The 6,097-nt window shown below is 25.5% G+C and overlaps 1 protein-coding gene and 1 long non-coding RNA gene across 8 annotated transcripts in view; both read left to right on the forward strand.

Annotated features, from left to right (window-relative positions):
- LOC126907322 (uncharacterized) overlaps nucleotides 1–6,097 on the forward strand; it is a 72,654-nt gene that overhangs the window by 54,203 nt on the left and 12,354 nt on the right. The gene's annotated exons all lie outside the window — the stretch shown is intronic.
- LOC126907432 (uncharacterized) overlaps nucleotides 1,964–6,097 on the forward strand; it is an 8,155-nt gene continuing 4,021 nt past the window's right edge. Inside the window, exons 1-2 of the long non-coding RNA XR_007704532.1 lie at nucleotides 1,964–1,981; nucleotides 5,034–5,069. This is a non-coding gene — a long non-coding RNA (uncharacterized LOC126907432). The remainder of the gene's footprint in view (nucleotides 1,982–5,033; nucleotides 5,070–6,097) is intronic.

The following is a 6,097-nucleotide window of genomic DNA, read 5'->3' on the forward strand; positions in this document are numbered from 1 at the left end:
TTTCCCCAAGTCGTCCAACATGCAAAGCGGTCGGTACGACGAGGGGAGACCCTCGGGCTTGTCACCCTTTCTCAGAAGCACTCTCTATTTCACCCTACTTATAAGTAATAATATAATATTACACGACCACATTTTTGCGACGTAAGTTGCGTCAATTTGTCTTGTTGTACTTTTGTCCTTTGTGGTTTTTATATCTGAGTTTGCATTTCGCCATTACTAGATTGTTATCACTGTCAAAATCAGCACTTGGGTATGCTTTACAGAAATTAACTTGGTTCTTAAAGCGATTTTTCACCATTATGTACTATTTGGTAGCAGGTAATATCGCCTAGAATTTTCCATGTATATATTCTTCTCTTGGGGTTTAGAAATCTGGTGTTCGTTATTATCATCCCATTTTCTCTGCAGAACTCTACTATTCCTTCGCCTCTTGTATTTCTTAAGACAATTATATCAACTAACATTTCATAAACCCATATTATTATTGACAACCAAAAAATAACTTTTACTAATGATATTATACATTATTACATTACTTGATAAAATATTTAAATGACTCAGTCAATGGAAGTAACGTGCCCCTTTGTCCTCATCTGACTATACCAGTTGATTATTCAAAAACTTTTTAAATAGATACAAAATCTATCGATAAAATTATAACCTATTTTGTATTATAAGCAGATAATTGAATATATTTTTATTTTAATTTATTTTACTTTAAGTAAATCGAAAAAATTATTGTTAAGCAGAGTATTGGGTACAGTGTGAAAATCTCTGATACCCGTCTTTGGGTCTCCCGTGGCGTTTGTGTATGATTGGTTCGAACATCGTTCAGACATTGTCCCTTCTTCAGCGTGCGTCCAACGTATTATGTTATAACGATTTATGTTTTATCGTTCATATGTTAAAAAATATGATCGGCCGATAACTTTTATATCATCACTTTCATTATTTTAAATTTATAAATGCTAATTAGAATTTTTATACCTTGGCGGGAGAATAGTCGGGTTCATAAATATCTAGAAATAAAAATACACATCACCTTCCAGTTATTATAATTAAGTGTTGATAACTTCTTAGTAATATCATTATTAATTATTTTATTATTTAATAATTATTTATTCAAATATTTAATTTGGTTAAACATATTATTATTCATTAAATAAAGTTAATAATAATATTTTAAGGGAGAGAGGGGATAGAACAAAATTATTTTTTGGAAAAATATGGAACATAGGATACTATAAACTTTTGAGAAGAAAAAATAAAATATAAAAAGATATGTCTCAAATCATAGTTGAAAAGTCACCTTGTATAATTTTTATATTGTAAAGAATAAATAATTAAATTTGTATTGTTTACTTATTAAATTGTGCTCAATACGACACTTTTATAAAGGCTAATTATATTTGGTACGACATTTGTTCAAAGAAAATTGTGGAAGTATAACATTTAAAAATAAGAATAAAAAAGAAAAATGGTTTGTACATTATATGATATAATTAGTCATTGTAGTTTTAATTATGTTTTCATTATTTTACAGAATTATCTAGTCTTGTTGAGTTTGTGTTTGTTTTTTTTTTCTGGTAATAAATATTTTTAAACAAAATAGACCGAGAAATATTTTAATTTTATTTTTTTTGGGAGAGATAAAAAAATAATGTACTTTTGTAGTAATAGAAATACGGTTTGAGATTTTGTACATTTTTGAAAGAATTTTACCTTGTCTCTTAAAGGAGATTATTAGTAATTTATAATTTATTTATACTAACTCATTAATTTAAAATAATTTTTTGAATTAAGATTATTGAAATGTTCAATTTATATTTTACGAACAAAAGTTTTACACGCTATATGGTTTTAGAAAATGGAATATAGTTTTCGTAATTCATAATACAACATTTTAGTGGCGTAGGATATAATATCTACCTACTTAAAATACAGTAGAATAGATTGTTTTTATACAATCAAAAGGAAGAACGTAAGTTAAAACTAAATCAATTTTTTAAATTAATAAAATTGAATTTGGAATTTAAATATGGTAGGAAAATGAATTAAATAAAAATTCTATAAATCTCTGTTGAATTTCTTCTTCATTTACTTAACCAAGAACTATCTTTGACTCCCCAACATGTGAAAGTGTGTCACTACCATCTGTAACATGTTAAAATCGAGAAATAGAAGGATGTTAAACGGATCATTATTATTATACATACGATCCTAATCGTTTCCTGGGCTTTTTTATAGATTGTGTTGAAAAGTATTATCGGGTGATGATGCTTTAGTAGAACCACTCATCCCTAACTGTTTTTTTTTTCAATTTTACTTGTGTCAATGTAGTGAATAATATATAAATACACAAATGTCATCGAATGTAATTTATNAATAATATATACACAAATGTCATCGAATGTAATTTATAGAAAAAAAAATATTATTACATGTTTAAACTTATAGGATTGTCAATTTTTTTTTTTTTAATAACAACGTACATAATTTATTAGATTATTTAATGATAATGAATTAATTGATAATATGACTGGTTGATAACAATCTTTTAAAACAATATTTCAGAATTTATTAACAAATTAAAATTATGTCTGGTTGTGAGGTGTGGGTGCAGCTATTTTCAGTATCAGTCATTTCTCGGCCGTACTCTTCCACTTAGCAAGGATTACAAATAAACATAGTTTCCGTAAGACTGGTACAAATGTTATTATCTACAAGTCATTTTCGTATTTTATCATTATTTATTAAACAAGATAATAAATTATGTACGTTGACATTAAAGTTGATATCTCTATAAGTTATAAAGGATGATTTTAAAAGTAATCTAAAAAAAAATTAAAAAAAGGTTTCCACTATTGTATTTATTTTGAGAATAATAGAATTTCATATGTAATATTTTTATGCGTTTGTAAGTAGATGGTGTCCAAGCTGATAACCAAAATGAAAAACGTAAATTAAAAATAAATCATCAATTTTATTCATTACTATTGAAATTGGTTAACATTGGGTATAGATTATCTATATTAAAAATATAGTTCACATTATTAACTAAAATAGACTGGTTTTAGTTTGATTTTTAATTTGTAAAATAGAAATGTTGATTTCATATATCCAAATACAACATTTTAGTGGCGTTGAATTATATGTGACAATGTCTACCCACTTTAAATACAATAGAATAATTTGGTTTTATACGTTAAAAATATTTCATAGTATATAAATCGGTGTAATTTTTATTACGATTCTTTTTATCTGTCGTGACGTTGTAATAGAAAACACGCAATAAGAAATATAAGATATAATAAATACCACTCTAATTAAATCTATTATTGAATAATAGGATAGTATAATTGCTAATATTTTATAAATATATTTATGTATGTATTTTGAAAGCATGTTGTATCCAAGGCGACGACCAAATTGAAGAACGTAAGTTAAAATTTAATTAATTTTTAATTAATGGCGTTAATGACTGTAAGGTATAATTTTTTTAGTTTTTAGCAATAAACTCGTAAATTAGCAAAAAAACATATTTTATTATTAAAACTTAATTGTTATCTAATTGTTTATTAAATTAAGTTTAAATAATATTTGAATGAAATATAAGATCATATCACATATGGTTTTATACAAAACAATTAGATCAACAATTTAGTTTCAGTAATATATTTGAGAACGCTAATTTACTAGTAATTTGCTAAAAACTAAAAAATTACCCCTTTCGATAGATTTTCAACCACAAGTCGGCATTGGTTAAACTTATCAGTTAAATTTTTCAGAGCCATTTTTTATATGTATACCCACAAATTTGGGAATGAGACAGAAGAATCCCAAAATTTAAAAAATTAAAAAATTTAGAGTGACACTTTAATAAATATATCAATTAATTTTTATATGTGATATCATATGATATTCCAGGCGACAATCAAAAGGAAGAACGTAAGTTAAAACTAAATCAATTTTTTAAATTAATAAAATTGAATTTGGAATTTAAATAGGGTAGGAAAATGAATTAAATAAAAATTCTATAAATCTCTGTTGAATTTCTTCTTCAATATTAATTAGGTTAAATAAGATAAAGTATTACTGAAGCTTCACATAATTTCTCCCTCTAAGCTAACAATTTTTAATCCTCAATAGTTGTAGCAACATACCAAAATAGAATGAACTGTGCAGGAAAAAAAATTATACTTTTTAATTGAGAAATGAATGATTATATATATATAAGAGTGGTCCTTAAAATACAAATTTTCAAAATTCGATTCACGCGCACCAAAAAATTGCTCTAATACATATAAAAATAAGCTGTGCAAAATTTTGTCCTGATAGGTTGACGTTAACACGTGCCGCAAGAGGGTTGAAAATTCGATCAAAAGGGTAGTTTTTCAGTTATTGTGATTTATCTCAAAATATATCATTTTTACGTAGAATTTTATAGGAAAGAAATTATACATGTAATTGTTTTACATAAAAAAGGTTATTAGCAAAAAACTCGTAAGTCAAATATTTACCTTCCTAAAGTCAAAAGTTCCATAAATATTATGTTTACCAGTAAAATTCATATATTTTGGCAATTTAAGTATATATGATGAACCTTNTTCATATATTTTGGCAATTTAAGTATATATGATGAACCTTTCAAGTTCTTGTAAAATTTCCTTTATCTGAGTTTTACTTTCATAATTCTAAGTTAAGCAAAAAAAATTTTATGAGACATAGATCAGTTATTTCTATTAAATTTGCCTTTTCAACTCAACTTAATAAGCCCGGAAGCACGGGTTAACCTTTATAGATCGGTCCCAAATTTTGCACAGCTCATTTTTTTGACTATTAAAAAAAGATTAAGAGGTAGCGTAAAAAAAAAGATATTCGATTATTAATGGACACATTGTATAATATATATATATTGTATTATACAATAAATGCCTCTCAAATTAAATCTATTATGGAAATATAGGATAATATAAATTATTATATATTATTTATATATATAAATATCTATATTTATTTATTTATTTTGAAAGCATGTAGTATCCCAGTCAATAACAAAAATGAAGAAAGTAAGTTAAAAATTAATGAGCTAGTTGTTTCACTAGAAAATCCAAGTGTTATTTTCGGTTAAATTAATTAAGAACTTATTAAATCTGGTTCCGTATACCATTTCACTAGAAAAAACTTTGACTCTCTAACTATTAAAAGCTACCCACTGTAGTGTGTTAAGTTCAGAAAATAGAAATATGTAATATTGATCATTATTATTATAATTAAGATTCTAGACGCGTCTCGGTATTTCATCGTGATTAATCATGATCGTGTTCAAAGGTATTAATGGGGGTGATGATGCTTTAGCACATCTACTCTCCAACCATCACTAAACTTTTTATATTATTTTACTATTACAGTATTATTATAGTGAACAAGATATAAATACACAAATGCTATTGAGTGTACCCAGGGTACACTGTACCCTATAGGAAAAGAAAATATATTTTTATATATTTATAACTTATAGGAGTGTCATAATTTACTATCTTCTTTATTGATAATGAATTTATTCCATAAAATGAATGGTTGATATTATCTTTTAGAATAATATTTTAGAAGCTATTGAAGTAGAAGCAATATTAACAAATTAAAATTCTGACCGGTAGTGAAGTGTGAAGGCAGTTATTTTTAGTATCAATCATTTCTCGAGTGTAAGGGTGACTGAGGGAATTATGGTCAGTGGGTAATACCGGTCGCCTCATTATCTAATAAACCCATGCATCTAAAATTATTTTGACCATATGTATAGATTAAGAATGATAAAAAAACCTTATTCTTATTAGAACGATATTATCAAAAAACGTTTTCACGTTTAAATGTGTGAAAATAGTTTTCAGCGTTTATTTATCCAAAAAAAATTGTTCAAGAAATTTAATTTAAGGAAAGCAAATTATTATATATTTCCCTCGTTCCCCGTAAATGGAGGAAATCTCCAAAAAAATTACAAATTTAAAAATCGCTGATTTTTTCAATTTTTTTTACTAAAAACTGCCGTAACTTTTTCAAAAATAAACATATCAATATAATTTTTTTTTATAGATGC

This window comes from Daktulosphaira vitifoliae, unplaced genomic scaffold (genome assembly GCF_025091365.1).
Source record: "Daktulosphaira vitifoliae isolate Bord-2020 unplaced genomic scaffold, ASM2509136v1 Scaffold_1, whole genome shotgun sequence".
NCBI lineage: Eukaryota > Metazoa > Arthropoda > Insecta > Hemiptera > Phylloxeridae > Daktulosphaira > Daktulosphaira vitifoliae.